Genomic DNA, 19,421 nt, shown 5'->3' with positions numbered 1-19,421 from the left:
TTGGTGAAAACATTCTATCAGCCAGTCTTTGCAATAGACTTACACAAACAAGTTACCAGCTGTTTTTTTAAACTGAACAGAAGGAAACCATCTTTACTCTGGTAATAGATTAAAATTATTTACCCATCTCTCTCCTCCATACTTTTATTTTTTCAACAGATAATAGGTGCGGATAATCCAGGAAAATAGGTAGAAAGGAGGAAAAAGAAAGAACACTTTAGTTCAGATTTTTGCATTCTTTTAATCTCATTTCACACCCATTTCCTGTAGCGTATACCAACCACATCATACAGTCAATCACACCTAAGTCTTACTTTTAGTGGGATCTTCTGCAAACTATGGCAGACCCCACAGTACTGGAAAGTCATAGTAAGAGAGGAGTAATAGTGTCCAGGGTGCTAAGGTTGGGTTGGTGATCTCATTAGGAAGGCTCAGAGATGACTTATTTTGTTATTCAAGGCAATTTTTTGTGTCAGAAAAGCACAAAAGAGAGGTGATTTAGAAGTAAGTGATCTCAGTGAAAACTACATAACAGCAATCTGATAACTGCAGTGGATTACTTGAAAAATCCTGTATGCCTAGGTGTCACTAAAGTCTGAGTAGAACCAGAGTAAGTCACATGGCTTTTCAGAAGGTACTTGGTATACTGAATTGTTAAAACACCAAATAAAAAATATTTTGTCCTATAGAGACATCATGTGTTATCTGCAAATGAATATAAAATGACCTACCAACACTGTTGTTAAATATAGTTATATAACAAGACTCTCTTGCATCCTCAATTATTTGTTTCAAATCCTACTGTGATTTCCTTTTCTCTTATTAGGCAAGAATAAAATTACAGGCTGAAGAAGAAAGAAATACAAACAATAATATTCATCAAAGAGAAATTTGACAAATGTTGGGTTTTCATTAATTCGAGAAACATTTATGAGTCATGCAGATTGGCTGTGATCATACTTAGAATTCATAAGTGTTTTCTGAATGCTCTGGATGTGTTATACAGAAATGACAGATTGTTTACATTGGCTGATAAGTTCAACTGATCTTATGGTATTTCTGTTCCTTTACTGTCTGACAAATTTATTACCAGGACAACAGTGGGTGAAAAAATAGCAGATAATACACTAATGAAATATATGGATTCACAAAATACCTACTGAAAACATAATGAGCCTTAGCTCAGCTATACAGTATTCACAAGTACAATACCTAACAATTTGGATTAAAAAAAAATAAATGAACAAAATTCAAAAAGTATCCTCTCATCACTGAATCACCTTGACATTTAAGCAGGTCCTATGACTCAACAAAATACAGAGTTTAATGACCTATACAGAAAAACTAGATGTGTATTCACATAGTGAATGCAATTGCGTATATCCTAACCCATTTTTGCATTAATCATGCTAGCTTCTTGAATGTTCTGGTTCTTCAAAGAGGCACACTTTGGATAAATATTTTATTTGACAACATTCTGTATTGTATAAAGCAGATAGGTGAAAACACTAAATTATCTTGGAGGTTTTTTTTTCTTCTCAGAATTGAATAAAAAGACTGCGCTGAGAGAGAGTAACAGCATTCCTGGAACAAAGTGGGTGTTTTAGGCTCTTTAATACTAGGCATGCTATTTATCCTCAATTCTTTTCTGTAGCGCGTCACCAATGGCAGAAAATAAAGGCAAGCATAGCTACTGCGTCTCTACATGAATCCTGAAAAGCTGATAGTACTGCAAATGAATTAGAAATTCTCTCAAAAGAAAGAATAATAGAAGCAAGTCACACACAAAAGTTTTCACACAGTTAAGAGAGACATGGAAAGTACAAAATATCAGAGGTTCTGCACATGAGAGTGATTTAATCAATGTCAGTTGAACCAAGCAACTACATTGACAACTGGCATAAATACAAGGAAATATTGTCTGTGTGGCAATTTTCTTTTTCTTTGTTTCTTCTTACTTTGGAAATACCCACTGTGCTGTTTGCATTTCATACATCTGAATGACAGTTAAAAATAGGAGTAGACATGTTGGGACTTTGTCCTTAAAGCTTTCTGTAACGAAGTCTAGGTTAAGTATGTATCAGACTTTGTACTGATTTCCTAATTGGCAAATGTTCTCCTGCAGCTCAATTTGCATGAGAACATGCAGAATGATATATTTTTCCTTGAAGAATTCTTCTGGCAATACAGATACATGGAACACCTTGTAGGAAATTTTAGGATTCAGTGAAATTGCATGAGGCTAAAAAGAAACAGCCAGAGTTATGTTCCCTGAAGTTCCTTCCACAGAATTATCAACCTCTTTGCTTCAAGGAACAATTTTTGTTAGAATATTTTCTTACCTACTTGTTCCAATCACTTCTCTCTATATTCCCCATGTCTACATATAAATATTATAATTGCAAACCACAGCCTTTGGTGTTATCATAATTGCTATTCTTCAAGCTCCAAGCTCCAAGAAAAAAGGCAGGCTTGCAGCACTTCTCTCAGTTTCAGAGGTTACTTTATCTACAGCTGCTGCTTCCCTCACTGCTTTAGTGCTCTGTTCCTGCAGAAAACTACTGACCTGCTAATCTGTTGACTAAGACTCTACTCATTGCTTTATTTCAGCAGAATGGGGTTAAATCAAATACAAAAGACCAACTTGAATTGGAATCACTGGGATCCCACAGAGGTATTCTTTGTCTTTTGTGTTGGTACTCATCCTTGTGTGATACCATTTTCCTATATTTTTAAGTTTTGTCAAACCAAACAGGTTAGAAATAAGTGGAGAGTAGAATCAGTGCTGACACCAGCATGGAGAGAACCGCAGAGCAGGGGCACAGGCAAGGTTGATTTAGGATGACTCAGACTGCCATGGCCCAGCACTGACCCCTCTGATTTTGACTGAAATGAAGGAGGCACTCACCATAGGAGAAACTCCTCCAGCAGATCTATAGCAATCAGCTGCATCTGGGTTGGGGATAATAAACTGCTAAAGAAGCTGTAGCCAGAAAAGTGTAGCCATATATTATTTAAACTTACCTAAAACAGGAGAGTGAAAAACAGCTGTAAGAGTTAAGCTCTTCTGGAAGAGCACATCTGTTGACAGACTTAGGCTTCAGTATTTATTTCCTGGCTCATTCTCTCTTTCATTTCTTCTCTTCTTTGGATGAAATAGCCAAAACTTCTGATATGCTGTAGAAAACAAAACAAGTTGGGAAATTCTGTTGTTTTCTAAACATTCACAGACTTTTATTGATTAGTGCATGACCTGAATTTGATGAAGTGTGTCTGAATGTATGATTTTGTAACATGGCTACTCTCTGAGAACCAAAAATGTGAAGTTCACTATGTGTGCCTAAAGTGCAGCAGTTATATGTAATATATTATAAAACTACTAAATCGTAAGATCTCTGCAGAAAATTCACTTTTTGAGAAACAAATCACTTTTTCTTTTCTTGTTTTGTTTAAGGTTTTACTTTATATCTTTAGGGCTAAATCTGTTTTTCATTCTGCTAAATAAATGGACTTGATAAGGGTTGGGAATATGCTCAGAAATGTCGCAAACACAGCATGGAGACCATGATGTTGTCTATGAAACAGAAAGAAGAATTGATGTTCTTGAAATGAGCAAATCCATCCAACCCAAATCTCTACCAACAGTTAGATGAACTTTTCTGGCAGATCTAAATCTGAAAGTTTTTTTACAAAAAACAAAACACAGAAAAGTAAGGAAATGCAAAAAAAAAGCCCAAACAAAAATGTAACAAAAAAAAAAAAACAAACCCTCACAACTTTGTTTTACAACGACTGTAACTGATTCTAGCCTTTATCCAAAAGTCCCAATACCAATAATATAATAATATGGATGTGGCTTTAATATTGGGAGTTCTAACTATCGTAAAGAACAGTAAAAGGTCCTGAACTTTCTCAAGAAAGCAGTGATCAGATTAATATGAAGCTTTAGTTTTTTTACAATGGGGTTTAACACTTGCATAAACAGACTCTCCTGTGCTAAGTCCATTCAGCAAGCAACACTTCATGCCCACATCTAAAGTAATAAATGTTACATTTGAAGAGGATTATCTCCTCTCTCTCCTCTTCTGCTTTTCCTGAACAAAGCAGGAGGTGGAGAGGAGATAATCCATTTATCATGCAACATGTCACACCTGCCAGTTAAGTAATAAATGTTGCATTCCAGGGGGATTAGTCCAATAGTTCTTGTTTGGAGTGGAATAAAATATTTTCAGACACTGGGCCAAGACTTGAGACTGAAGTCCAGATAGGGTTCTCCCATTTAATTATTTCTTATACACCTGCTGCATTTGTATGTTTTCTGAGTAAGTCAATACAAATGTGAAACAGAAATAACAAAATCTGAATTTCTGGGTTTGTTTGTATATGTCATGACAAATACTAAGGAAGTTGATAGAAATCGGTGATAATGAAATAACATTTTATGGTTTAAAGATATACATTCCACAAGAGGAATGCAAGAGGCAGAGGAATCTTCATGAAGCCCACATTCTGTACAGTAAATGGTCCCTGAACTCAGTATATCTTGTAGGAATTTCATGCTAGTCAGTGTGATGGTATCTTCATAGTGTAACACAGCAGCCTGTGATGTGATCAGTCTGCAACTGACTTATGGTCATGCTTGCATTTTTCTGATGTTCCCATTGTATTTTATTGCATAGGATATAATATCATATTATTCATATTCTATATAGTATTAGAATTGATATATTTTTTGACATTATTTTTTAGTAATTCTGTCCAGAATTACTTTTTTGGGAATTGCAGAAGTGGGCCTAATCTAAAAAAAGAGGGAGGGGGGGAAGAGATCCTGAAATCTCCAAACAATGGGAGGAACACAGTCTCTTATTGTTTACTCTTAGTTTTTCAGATTTTCTGTTACCTTGTTCCATGTAACTTGAAGATAACATTAGAGCAAGATTATATTACCCATGTCTTTTTTCATATCTGTTCTGCTTGAACACAGACAACAGCTAGATGTCAGGCAGAAAACCACAGGGCATCTCAAGAGATACCTGATTCCTGTGTTTATCTACCTGAATCATGCTCTTCATTGGTTATATGTAGTAGGTTTCAGATTGAATCCCTGTTTTTACCCAGGTTTCTAATATGGGCAAATAAGGAATACATCCCTTCTCTTCAAGACAGCTACAGCTAAACCAGATAATTACCTTTCTTCTGCCCAGGGTGAATAGTTTCCCCCATTTAGTCATAAAAGTAATATGAAAGAATGTAATGTCCTCATGCTTGGTGACAGTCTTGGATATGGCACAAGTGAGAGATTCCCCTCCCTGGAGAGGTCTCAGGTAACCTTTGTATGACTCATTTCAGTACAAAGCTACCTCAGGAGCTCATAAATATCAGAATAGTAACTAGGTTTTTGAAGTAACTAAGTTTTACTCTTAGAATCATAGAATCATTGAATGGTTTGGGTTGGAAGGGACCTTTAAAGGTTATCTAGTCCAACCCCCCCTGCAATGAACAGGGACATCTTCAGCTAGATCAAATTGATCAGAGCCCCATGTCCAGTTTTCATGGTTAAGTACTGGTATTGTGTTCCCACTATACAGGACATGAACAGAAAGACAATCAAGAAACAAACTCAGAAAATACAAAAGGTCCTATGAGAGCCAGAGGAGAGTGGGAAAACACAAAGCTTGTGTTTCCTTTGCTTTTGTTGCTCTCATTTCATCCTATAAATTCTGACGCAGATGTCACTGACACAACATACACAATCAACGTGATCAAGTTAGTGCCACTTTATTAAAGGATACACAGAAATTTATATACCAGCACAAAGCGCACGCATTACGTTTTGGTTGCTAATAGGTTAAAGCTGCTTGTTCACGCACCTTGCTCTGCCATACCTACATTCTGTTTCTACATCTTGTTATCTTGATTTTTACATTCCAACCTCCTTACCTCTTTGCAACATAGACAGTTTCTCAAAACCCCAACTTCCTTATCTCTTTCGACCTTGCATATGACCTCCACAGCAGCTGCAGTTGTGAGGCCCCTTGGTCTGGATCACTCATAATATACTAATTTTCTTCCAGCCACTCCACAAAATTCTATGTTGGGGAGGAGACATGCAACATGGGTTGTTGTTTGTAATAATCATTGTAAATGAAAGTGAATGAAAAGGAAAGCTGTCTATTGCACCATAAAATTTGTGAAACTACTCTTTCTGAAAAGTGGGGATGGATGAGAATACATCATCTAAGCAGATAAAGACAAGTCTCTATTGGTTCCTCTAGCTAAAATGGAGTTTGTAAGGAAGAAAGTCTGCATTGCAGGTTTGATCACTGAAGTAATGTTGGCAGATGTTTTAAGATATTTTAAACTGCATGTTAGAAGGTCCAAAAAAGTATACTTAAGTAATGCTGGTACATAAAAGGTAACACCACATAAGTTGTATGACCACAGCACAGTCAGATGGTAAGACATCAGAATATTACAAAGAAGTAGTGTGGAGGAAGAGGAGTTGGTTTATGATAGCTTGTATGTATTCTAAGTGTCTTTCAAAGAAGAGAAGAACCACTTATGATAAATCTATAATAAAGACCTTCAAGCACTGCATGAGATCTTAAAGAGGTCCCCAAAACTGAAGACTTTATAAATTTATCTGTCTGTTCCACAAATTGATGCAGTAGCTGTCCTATATGCTGCCAAATGTGATAAAAGTATAAAATCCTCTATTTATACTCATTATGTATAAATTGAGCAGATTTTTAGTGAGAGATGACAGAATAAAAGTCCAGTCAAGATGTCATATAAAAAGCTGGAATACATTTTTCAATCCATTTCCCCTAAGATACAGGGGGGTCTCTGCTCTGGCACACCTCCCCCCCTCCTTTCTTCCTCCATTCCTCCACTGACCTTGGTGTTCATGCAGCTGCAGCAACTCCTCCTCACAAGTCCGACTGCCCGTCACCACGTCCTTTCTTAAATACATTATCGCAGAGGCGCAGCCGATTGGCTCAATTTCCGAAACAGAAGTGGAGCTGACGTGGAGCTGGGGGAGCTTCGAGAAGCTTCTCACAAGGGGCCGCCCCGATAGCCCCCTCCCCTGCCACCAAAAAACTCCACCACTCACTCAACCCAGGACATTCTGACAGAAGTTCCCCTTAAGTACAAGGTTCAACTAATTGATTATATTTTTTTTTTAAATGAAACTAAACATTTTCCAGTGGCAGAACCATCAGACTCATGTATTTAGAAATGCAAGAGCATGTGGGTGGAATTTAAAATGTAATAAGTGCCTAATGCATAAGCCACTGTTGCAGACAGTGATAAAAGATTATTTAAAAACCTCAACAATACCAAAACAAACAACAGCCACCTTCCCCCACCTCCACCTCCCCCCCCAAAAAAAAGAATAAAAGAAGAAAATATATTTTAAGATCCTGTTGATAAAAAAAAATTTGAACAAATCACAAAGAGCAATGAATTTGAGATAATAATTGCTCTCATTTCTTTGCAAAAATTTTAATTAGTTCATTTTCTTTAGTGCCTCTCAAGCTGTTTTAATTTCTTTATTTCTCCTGTTATTCTAAAAAATTCTATAATAAAAATCCCTACTGTGACTAAATGACAGAAATCACAAAGTTTGGTAATTTTCTGTTTGTCAGCAGAGTTATGATATACTGTATTACATTTTACTATCTCACCAAAAAAAAAAAAAAAAAAAATTTGATCTAGGGTTTTTTCTATTTTGAAGAGCTTTAGAAATAGCACAGAAATTCTAAATGGGAAATATATATATACACGAATGGAAATACTTATAATAGGACATATATATTCTCATTCATGCATGCATGCACACATACAAACATATATACATATATATACACAGAAGCACACACATTTAGTCATTTCTTGTTATTTTTTCCTGACAGTGTTTACCATGACTTTGTCTAATCTAAGTTTAAACAACCCGAGTCAGGTGTCTCCTACTTTTTACCCAGGGAGACTAGTGTCCACTTAAATAAGCAAAATTTTTTTAAAAATCTTGTCCATAATTTTAAGCTAGTAATTCCATATATAGGAAGATCGTTGTATTTGAAACTGTTACCCTTAGTCTATATTTGTGAAGTAGTTGTTATTAAGCAGGGTACACTTGCAGAGATTAATTATTATCTTCTATGGTGGAAAGTGATGGAGATTTCTGCAGTTCATATTAATCACTCTTTTCTGTGTTAAGCAATCTCCTGACCCAGTGCAAAGCAAGCTTTATTTGCTGAATGTGAGCTTGCAATGTTTGCTTGTGAGAAGCACAATGAAACACTTCCTTCATAGGCCACTTTGACTTAGTTTTATCCCATTGCTTTCTAGTTTTATCCTCACCACCACTAGAAATACATCCTTTCACAAAATTATCTTTTCTTCCTCTTTATTTAATCAAGGTCTTAGAGTGTGAAAATGGTACATTGTATCTTCTTGCATTCACATAACCAAAAAAAAAAAATCATTAACAGAAATTGTTGATGTATTGTCTCAGCACACAGTTTATTTTATTATTATTATTATGTATTAACTTCACTGAATGTAGTGCACCTATGTAGTAAAGTACTGAGTTATACACTGGGGAAAAAAAAGACCTGCTCTTTCAAGCTAGTAGTCCAGCATAACCTGTAAAATAACTCACAGATTGTAAACAGTTGTTTACAAAAACTTCTGCAGTCTCAAAACATTTTTGGAGACAGGCTAAGGTCTGAGTGCAAGATAGATAAGAATGTCCAACAGGTATTTAACCCATTTTTTGAAGCTGTTAATACAGACCAGAGAAATGAAAACCCAACTAGGAAATCCAGTGGGATTTGGAGCATGTTATCTGTGGGGAGAAGGGGCAAAGCTGTCAAGAAAAGAAGATTTAACTGAAAGTGGAGAATAAAGTGAATTAAAAAGAAATCAACCTACTTACTAGAAAAAACTGTAAACTCTTATGAAATAAAAAAGCAGAATTAGAGCAAGATAAAAACCTAGAAAAGAAGTACTAGTGAGAGTAGAGACTGAGGTGTTGAGAATACAGGAGAAAAGATGAGCTCAAGGTGGGAGGAAAAAGAGTTCCAGTGGTGGAGGGAACAAGGTGTTGAGAAGGTGAGATGAGCAGGCATGCAAGGCGAGTCAGGGCTGCTGGTGGCAGCGTGGCTGGGAGAGGAGGAGGAGGCACGGGAGGAATGCTGGCTGCTGCCTGCCTGGGCAGGAGAGAAATCTAACTGTGATCTCAGCAGAGACAACCAAGAGTATGACACTGTAGGATGAACGTGGAAAGTAAATAATTGGGCCAAACAGAATGAATGATGGAAGTAAAAGGAAAGCAGTACGTTTTGGATAATCATCAGGGATGGTAATGGAAGGCGGTAGTTTAGTGAGTAGGGCACTTGAAAGATGAGGAGGGAAAATTACAGTATACTTTGGTATCAGTGCTCAGTATTTGCCTCTGTTCAGTCTTTAACTTTTACCAACAAAATGATTTTGTTGTCCTTCATACTCAAAAGACAATTTTTCCTAGGCTTTTCTACATCTTGGAAATCCTAAAGAAGGTAGTGAGCCTCAGAGACAGAAATCCTGTGATTTTATACGGCTAGGAAAGAAGATTAACCAGATCTTCTACTATACTAGAACTTTAGAGCTAGCACCATTCAAGTGTTATGTGCTTTCTATATGAACTACACTATAGCTCTCTGTTCTGCTTTGTTTTCTAGTGACTGTATCCTTGTCATGTGTTTTTACTATTAAATATTGATATAAATATGCAATGCTGCTTCTTGGAATATTTATATAATGACACAGAACTGTTGTAATTATTCTCTTCACCTTCTCACATGATTCATTATCTTAGCAGGAAGAAATGGCACTTAAAGTAACATTTAAACAGGACAAATATATCTAAATTTCCATTTCACATGTAAGACAAAGTAATCGTTCAAAGCATAAAAGCTGAAATAAAAATTAAAGGCAAAGAGGGTCTAGGTACACCCATAGATTGGTTTTGTCTGCGTTCAAATGACTTTCTCTGGTTCTTGAAATAGAGTAATACTAAAAACAAGTTTAGACTGAATGGAAACATTTCATGTAAACGTTTGAGTATTTCTTATATTGTGGCAATATTTTCAAGTAGTTTCATTTTCATTGTTATGACTGTAAATACAGAGGATATGAGTGTTATGGAAAAGCTCTGCCTTTATGAACACTTCCAATATCTTTGATGCATTTAAGGGTATTTAATATTTGCAAAAGTTCTCAGGATGACAACGTTCAAAACTTGCAATTAGGAAATTGTAATTTCATACAAAACAATGTTGTTTATTATTCCTTAAAGAAAATTAACAATTATGAAAATAATTCAAGCTCAGATTCCTCAATTTTATCTTATGTGTTTTTTAAAAACTTTTGTCATGGACAAAAATCATAGTTTTACAGTGATGCATTCTGCCATAGATAACCAGGAAGCTTGCAGTTATGCAGCTGAATCCTCATTTTCATGTTTCTTTCTATTTAGAAGAAATTAAACACTGTTACTAAAAGTAACAGCTTTTTTATTGAAAAACAAATAAACCAATTCAATTATATTTTACTTTATGTAAGATTCTATTATTTGTGATATTTTGTGGAGGTAATTAATTTTGTTTATACTTCAGTATTTTAGATGTTACTTTTGCTGACCCTGTGCACGTGAATCTGTGTAAAATCAGCTCTGACTGGCATGTTACTACATGCAAAATATTTGGACCATTTTTCAGTTTTGCACAGAATAGCCAGTGTCACTCTTGGAGTTCAAACTGATTCAGTATTCTTCCGTATTATTCAACAGCTGTACAAAATTGTTTTGCAAATTGTCAGAACAATGCAAGCAGAATTCTTCAGCTATCCACAAATGTTGCATTTCTTTTGTATTCAACTAAAATAAAATGCATGAATGAATAAATAAATAAATAAATAAATAAATTCCAAGCATCATTCAGGTTTTCTGCTACCTATCCAATATCAGCACCTGTGTGTAGAATAGCTTGAAGCCCTAATGTGATAATAATAAAAAATGAAGCAACAGCTTAAATACTTAGTCTGTAACATGGCTTTCCATGAAGGTTATTGGTTATCAAGTTATGTGAACTCCAGCTTGGACTCCCTTGGACTTCTGTAGTATTTTGGAGTACCAAAAAGGCTATGACAGTAAAAGATTTCCCTCCATCTGAAAACAACCAGAAGATTGCAGCTGAAGTACCTGCTACGGCAAAATGCAATTTTCTGGCATCTTGTTTTAACAGCTACAAATTATTTCATTCTGAATTAAAGATACAATAGTCTCTTTCTTAATGTGTTGCATCTAATTCAGAAGGTGTCAGTGAAAACCTTCTAGCCCTATGCTTGAGGCAGAGCTGTTACGTATTTCTTCACCTTTGAGTATCACCGTAGGCAGTTATGCTTCCCTTGAGATGACCCCTGCTTATCTGCATTTTTCTGTCTTGATATTCAAAATCCATTATGGGACTAGCCCACCTACCAGATCAGTCGCTTTTCTTTCATGTTATTATTTTCCATTATAGAGATATATCCATGTCATTGGAACAATGAAACTGTCACTAATTGAAGGCTTCTTGCAGACAGAACTTAAATTAACTGGGCCTGGACTACTGAATTTTCTTTTAGTAAGAAATAACCGCAGGCTCCAGTGTCCAGGGGAAAAAAAAAAAAGGTCATAACTCATATTGCCAGTTATTTTCCTTTCTGAGTAATGTTTTGTGAAGCAATCAAATATCTCCCTCTGTTTAAAGTGCAAATAATGATTTAAAAGCCTCTATTACCATTGTACAGAATCTGTCTTTGAGTGCCATACACTGCTTGCTGTGGAATGATAAGAGCTTCATCACAGAGAGCCCACATTAGAGCTCTGATTAAAAGTCTCCCTTTGTCTCCATTTTCAGGACCTTTTCTCCACAATAAACTGCTATTCTAAGAAATAGCCAGCCCTCTGCTGCAATCCCCTGTAGAATTGTGAGAGCTGTATAATTCCATCCATCAGCCAATTGTCTGAGTAAAGTAAAATCCGTAACAATAGTCATTAGTAGATGATGTAGAGTCTCTTTCTCCTCTCACTTTTGAAACCTGAATTCCTTTGAAAGCAATTGTTTATTGTGCTTTATGTTGGGACTAAGGGAATGTGTTTAGCTGGATTACTGCAAATCACTGTTTTCAAGGCCAAAAAATGAGAACAGTGCATACCTTTCTGATGATACAGAGTGTTTGTGTCTACTCTGCCTTCTCTTCTTTCAACATCACAGCATTCACCTCATCTCAATTGCTGATGCAACAAGTTCAGTCTGTATATGGAATGTAACAGTTTAATGAGAGTTTCGGTGTTACGTTATGGAGTGGTTCAATGGGTTTAAAGCATAGTGATGTTCTCGAAGGACCTTGACAAGGGTATGTTGAGGATGTTTCAGAATACTCTGTGTTTTACACAGTGTAGATACCTGGGGCAATCTGCAGATGGCAAGGAACTATCTGTTGCACTGCAAATTACAGCCTAGGCTACCTGTATTCTCCACAAGTTGTTGAATCTGTATTTTAACAGCTGGTCTACAGATTTGGGCTCCAGAGCAAACATGGCATGCAGTTTAGCTGGACAAAATAAACATATCTTATATATAAAGCCAAGAATTTATTGTTATTCCAGTTAAAGTCTTGATGGTCTAATTATTAAAATATTCTTAGTGCAGTTTCACTGCATTAATAAAACCCATAATCCAATAACAACATTTGTAATCCAAATTATCCAATTATCACAACTCATTCCCTATAATGATAAAAACTGATACACACAAACCTCACTCTTTCCCTGATCTTTTGTTTCCGAAAGTCCTCCCAAGGTCATGTTTCCTAGTATAAATAAAGATGAGGTGTGAATCACAGCAGCGAATTATCTTTGTTGGGAGAAGTATACTGTTGATGTTGAAAAAAGGGGCATATTGCTGGAAGTGGTGCAGGGAAAAACAAGAAGTGGATCTGTACCAAGGCATCTAGGAGAGAGAAAGAGCTGGTTCATGTGAGACAGAAAGGTGCTTAGTGCCGGATGGTTAATGCAAAAATTTGTCGTGCTACTATCCTCTGCTTTGGTCAGTAACTGAAGCTTGCCTTGCATGAAGAAACAATTAAGCTTTGTTTCATTATTCTGTCCATGACTGGGAGTCCTCTTTTCTTATTTTATCTGCAGTTAGAGCAACCACTGTCAAGCTGGAGGCATGATTTGTGAACTGAAGAACTTGTCAGAAATTGGTGAGCACTGCTGAGTGAACTTCCTGAAAGTGGGTGACTGCAGTGCTGCCATGAGCTCTTGTGAGCCTATAGCTTGAGAAGTCTGAGAATCAGAAGAATCCGCAGAGGAGATTCTCCTTGTGGGGAATAAGAGCAAGCCTGTCTCACCAGGATCAGACCACTTAAGCACAATGAATACAGTTCTGCCAAAATTATTGTTCATAGAAGTCCACAGTGCATCTGAATTCAGGCCATATCTAGATGTCACTATTGCATCACCTGCTCTAAGTGCTGTGGCAGAAGAGTGGGGATCATGAGTCAACTGTGGAAAGTTATGGATGTCTAAGTCACATGGAAAGTATTATGCAGTGAGGTTATGGTGGATGCTACAATGTTACGGTGGTTCCAGCAGTGACCCAATTTTTTCAGTCCCTCATTGTTCTGCAAGAAATGCTTGGCTGGACAAACGTTGTTTATCAAACAGAGCACGTTTGTCATGTTTGCAAGTTTGGCAGCCCCTTCATTCTGCTAAGGATGGGGTGGAAGAATGTCAAAGGAGAGACAGGAGAGGAGGTCTTTCTGAAGTATTCTTTTCACTCTTGACCCCTGTATGCTGACAGAGACCATCCACTGTTCTGAGAAGTTTTAAACAGGCTTATGTGTTTAGATGTATGGCATTTGACCCCTCTATCTTTTCCTTTACTGCTTCCAGTAACACAAATATCTATTTGATAGAGGCATAGTTTGCCAGAGAGCTTTGAAAGACCCCAGGTAAATAAAGTGAGGTCTGGCAGAGTTTTAGCCATATTACCAAACTTTATACACATTACACTACACCTACATATTATCCATGCAGGTGTAGAACTGGAGTGTTATTAGCCTGTTCACTAAATGCGAGTGTCCTCATTTGTGAAGACAGCTGGAAAGCATTAATGCAAAATCTAAATGTGCCCAAATATGTAGAGGGTGTTGATGATGGGGTGGAGGTGAAGGGACAAGATGTAAATATAGAATTGGGTGTAGAATACATGACAACATAAATATACTCTGTATGAATACAGCCTCCTTCCAACTGACAGTAAAGGAACACGTTCCTTTAATTTAAAAATCACCAGGAAAACTGCCATTTCATTTCATTGTGATATGTGGCAACAGGAATTTCTCAATGGCTTGTGATCCTATTCAGGCTGTCCAATTTCAGCATCTGGTTGTTGGTGAGATCAGAGGACTGATTTGTGGATGTACAGAGCATTCAGAAAAGTCTGCATAAAGCATTCCTCACGTCTGAGTTTTCCTTTCTCTTCAATCAGTCTGTCAGAAGGTCTATGACTATAAATTACATCAGTGAAAATTTTGACTACACTAAGTTGATGTTATGCCTTCTTAGAGCAACTGTTCCGTGAAATTAATCTAAAGGTGAAATCATTTGGTAAGATGCCTCCATGTTTAAAGCCAATTTTGGTGTTTATTACTCGACATTTTGGGGGGCCTTTCACATTCCTTTGTTGCCATAGTAGCCATTGATTGAACAAGGGCTGGATTCACACCCCCCCACACACAATTTTTAGTTACAGAAATCATGGAAAAGGTCTTTTGCTGTAAGCAACAACCCAGGATTAAAGTTGTTGTGTTCTAGTTGTTTTGCAGCTTCACTACCTTCAGAAAAGCGTGCGAAGTCTGAGAAAAGCTGGAAAAGAGCAGAGATCTAAGGAGGTCATAGCCTGGATGAAGAAAACACTAATTACAGTGTTTGACATTTCTTCTTAGAGATTGTTTTAAGTGCCCCTAAAGTCATTGCTGAGTTAAACTGTATTTCCAAGGCAGAGTAGTGATTAAGTTCTGACTTTTGTGTGTGACCTACATCAATGGTCTTTATCCACATTTGTGTGGAAGGTGGCTCATTATGGAATTGGTCTCTCTGCTCCTTGAGAGACCAGTTAAACCAGACCCCATTGAGGCTCACCCACTGGTGACAATTCCATATTTCTGTAGCAAAATGTAGGATGTTTGCAGGTCTATAGGGAAAAAAAAAATCTTACAAACCTCTTGCGCTAAAAAGTCCAGAATAAAGGAGAACCAGCTGATAGTTTTGTAGCCTTCTAACCTACTGCACCTTTCCTGACCCCTATAAGATGTAATAATGCAAGCTTGTCTAGGAGGCAGAGAACAAAAAGTTGGGTTAATGTTTGATTTTCATCAAGGCAAAATATTACCAGAAGTATGTTAGTAAATTCTTCAATAAGGGATTTTTTGGTTTGTGTATTTATTAAATATCTTAAAAGGAAAGTGATTAGAGAAGCAGAGACACTTTCAGAGCAGTGAATGTGACTTGGATTAGTCTGGAACCAGACACAACCAGGGAATTTTAAAGATCTACATAAGTGATGTGCAAAGATAACAAGATAACAATGAGATTTAGTATCAATGAATTCTAAGTATCTCTCCCCACAGGGGAAAAAATAAAGGGTTTTTATGCTTTAGAAAGTGTTATTATCCGTCACTTTTTGAAAGGGATCTGGGAAAATGCAGAAATCTCACTTCTGCTCAATGTGCAACTGGTAGGAAAAATGCAAAGTTGTGTTAAGAATTAAGTGTTGTCACGTTATCAGAAATCAGCTGCCTTGTTTGCACTGCAATTGTGCACTGAGAACTCATAAGAAATATGTCTATATGAAATAAATTGTTCTGAGAATGATGACAAGGCCATGAGAAAACTTTCCTATAAGTGACTATAGCAAGTCTGGCTCCTTTTTTTCCTTTTAGAAAAGAGACTAGTAAAAGAACACACGAAAAGTGTTTTAAACACTGTAATAAATACTACAATAAAATATGCATTAGTTAGCTGAGGAGCATTAGTTCTTGAATTTCCTGAAGAAAGCTCTGTCTCTCTTCTCTGTGGTGCCCACACCCACGTCTCCTTTCATGCTGTGTCCTAGAGGCTATTCCAGGTGAGGTTCCATGATTCATATGCCTTAAAAGTAAGGCAATATCAAGTTTTCTCTTTACAACTTTATTGAACAAGTCGAACACCTCACACCGTTTAAGTGAACAGTGAAATGTATTGTTGTATAGGGTGGCTGAGATCAAGAGTTTAGATTCAAAGGAGATGAGACAAAATCAGTGTTTAAAGTTGCCGTTAAAAATAATTAGTCTTACGGAAGGGATATGGTAAAATTCACGGTTTAAGGTGTAAATCAGGATCTGTAGAGTACCCAGATGAAACCTATGGGTATATGCACACTTGATGTAGCAGTCTTTTTTCTTATTTGAACACATGGTATTATCTTCACACCAATGACCAACATGAATTTTATTTGTTTCTCCACTAAGAGACTGGACAGACTGTGTCTACATCACTGACTAATTCCACATCTGTAAATTTCAAAACTAACCTGATTTACTGTAGACACACAGGGCTGCACTTCAGGACACAGCTGAAAGGGCAGAAAGAAGGAAGGAGCCCTCTCAAGCGAGATACAGTCTGCTTAGATTGTTACCACAGCAGAAAGTTTTTGGCACCATTATCTGCCCTCCCCCAGTCAGACTGGTAATCTTGATGTGTAAATATACATAAAGATCACTCCAGTGCAGCAAAAAGTACACTTCGGGGTTGTAATGGAGCCAGCCACCAATACCTATCAATACTGTGTCTATTTGTTTATAGGTTTTTCACTTAAAATTTTAGAAACTGAAAACTTAAAATTAAGGCAAAAATACTTAGAAAATTTTGTGTTTTATATAATGAAAGGGTAAACCAAGGATAGCTTTACAAGCAAATTCTTATGTCTAAAAAAAGTTTACTTTGGTTGCTATTTCTCAGTGACTTTGGTGATATATACAATAACTGTTTCTTATTTGCTGAGACATTTTAGCATTTTGGTAAACTTGCAAAGGTATGAAATTGGCTGCATTTTTGTTTTGTTTATGCAAAAGCCAAGAAGTTTTCTCATTAAAATTATCTTTTGCTTCAGCTTCTCATTTTATTTTAGCTCCCACAGTAACTAAGCTTGTTAGGGAATTTCAGCCAAACCAGCCAGATGCTCCTAACTCCCATAACATTTTGTGAAGTCCTCTTGTGGAGCCTTGAACAATGGGCTGTATTCCAATACAACCAAACCGAACCCGAAACACCAAACAGATGATAAACAAAAGACAGACAGAGGAAGGGAGGGAATACTTGGCACTTGAGAGATTAAAATCCACATGCATATTGCTCACATTTTTGTTTCTACTACTGGCATCTGAATGTTGGTTTGATTACATGAGAGTTTTTATGCAATATTTAATTCTGTGAACTCATATGGTTAAGGCAGAATTTTCTTAGCCTACAGTTAATGGTATTCAAATGTGTTTGAAAAAAAAAGAAATACTTCAACAGGAGTCTGAAACAGGAATTTTTCCTTACGAAAGTGAAATAGGAATTGCTCTTAATATATGAGAGTTATCTACCCACTAGTGGACTCAGATATGTCCCAGCCCATCTGCAGCAAGTGCAGAGTATCATCTTCATCCGTTAAGTGGAACAATTTGGAAGGGGAGTGCAGCTGAAAAGCCAAGAAGCGCAGATACAGGTCAGGGAGAGTCATATCTCTGGTGAGCCAGGTCCACTCATGAGTCGGATGGGAACTTTGAAGATGTATGTTGTACCAGACACATTTTGATGACCACCTATTGATCAGATTGAGGAAACACAGTGGAAAATGTTAAAGGTAATATGCTAAATAGGTGGATACATAGGTCTGGGTGCCAAATTCATTTTTTCTGTTTCACTTCCTTCCACTAAGGTGGATGTACTAGGAAGTGCTGCCATCTGTCAATATGATCAGAATTATTTTTTAATACTTCAACTGGCATGTGCCAGCAACCTAGGATTTGCATCTAATATGATTTCATGTTTATTTAAATGGTTTCATAATGAAATGGAAGAGGAAATTGCCCAGACCTATATTCAGCTTTCTGAGGATGTTAAAACAAGATACTAAGTACCATTAATGAGTACCTTACTGACAGGCGATGTGAGAGTATAGCCCCAAAAACAGTATTTGCCATTGCTAGTAACAGGCCATAAGTGCTATGAGAAACTGGGAAAGCCTCAGGATTTATGTTTGTCAGGCTTGTTCTGTCAGAAATATTCCTGACCTGTAAATTGGTTTAGCTGTGATGGTAATTTTTCTAATTGGCCAGGTGGCTATGTCTAGTTTGTTTTACTTTTGTTTACCTCTGTGTGTTACAATGTTAATTTTATATACCTAGTGGGAACTAACAGTTCTTTTAGGCAGAATGATGTATTTATGACTCTTACCAAATGACAGTGTAGAGAAATATAGTCCTGGTAGGACAGCAGAGGCCTTAACAAGCAGAGACATAGGATGCAGTGCAGAAGGGTACAGGTATGGGGTGACAAGAGATAGGGTCTCAGCTTCACACTTCAGACCCCACAGCTATAAACAATTCATCTGCAGTCAGAGAAATCGCAACCTGCAGCTGGACAAAAGTCATTTTAGGAATAGCAAAGAAAGGAAAGAAATAATATCTCACACAAGTAAAAGGTAACATATACAGCAAATTAGGATCACATCACTTTCCTCCCAGTAAGGTATGCCAGGTGCTGACACCCTTGTCACTACAGCCACTGGCCATGAAGCCAGAGGCCTCAGGAACCAGGGCAGCCTGGAAAGGTTGAGCATAACCCTGGGAAAAGGGCTAGCAACCATGTGTATGTAAAACAATTTTAACTGCATTCTTCTTTTTCTGTAACAATTCAGATTGGAGCTAATAATGATATTAATAATTCAGTTATGGTAACAATAAATTATTGGTTTTACTTATATATAAGGTGTGCTTCCTCTTTGCCCTTAAATAAGGTTTTGAATGTAATAGTGTTAATGTATTACTTTATATCACAGATTCTGAAAAAAAAAAAAAAAAATCCAAGCATTATATAGATAGGAAAATACATAACTGCTAAATCTAAAACAACTGAAAAAGCAAATAAGACTGTGAGAACCACATGAAATATGCAACTGTTCCACACTTATCAGCTTATACAGTATGTATAAAACATTTACTTGAATGAAGCATATAGAAATTGCCTCTTATCCATTTATCCATTCCAAGTTTGTCTGCTCACACATATTTTTTTCCCC

Source organism: Tyto alba, unplaced genomic scaffold (genome assembly GCF_018691265.1).
Source record: "Tyto alba isolate M040663 unplaced genomic scaffold, T.alba_DEE_v4.0 Super-Scaffold_2, whole genome shotgun sequence".
In the NCBI taxonomy this organism is placed as follows: Eukaryota; Metazoa; Chordata; class Aves; order Strigiformes; family Tytonidae; genus Tyto; species Tyto alba.
Note: the sequence above shows the minus strand (reverse complement) of the source record.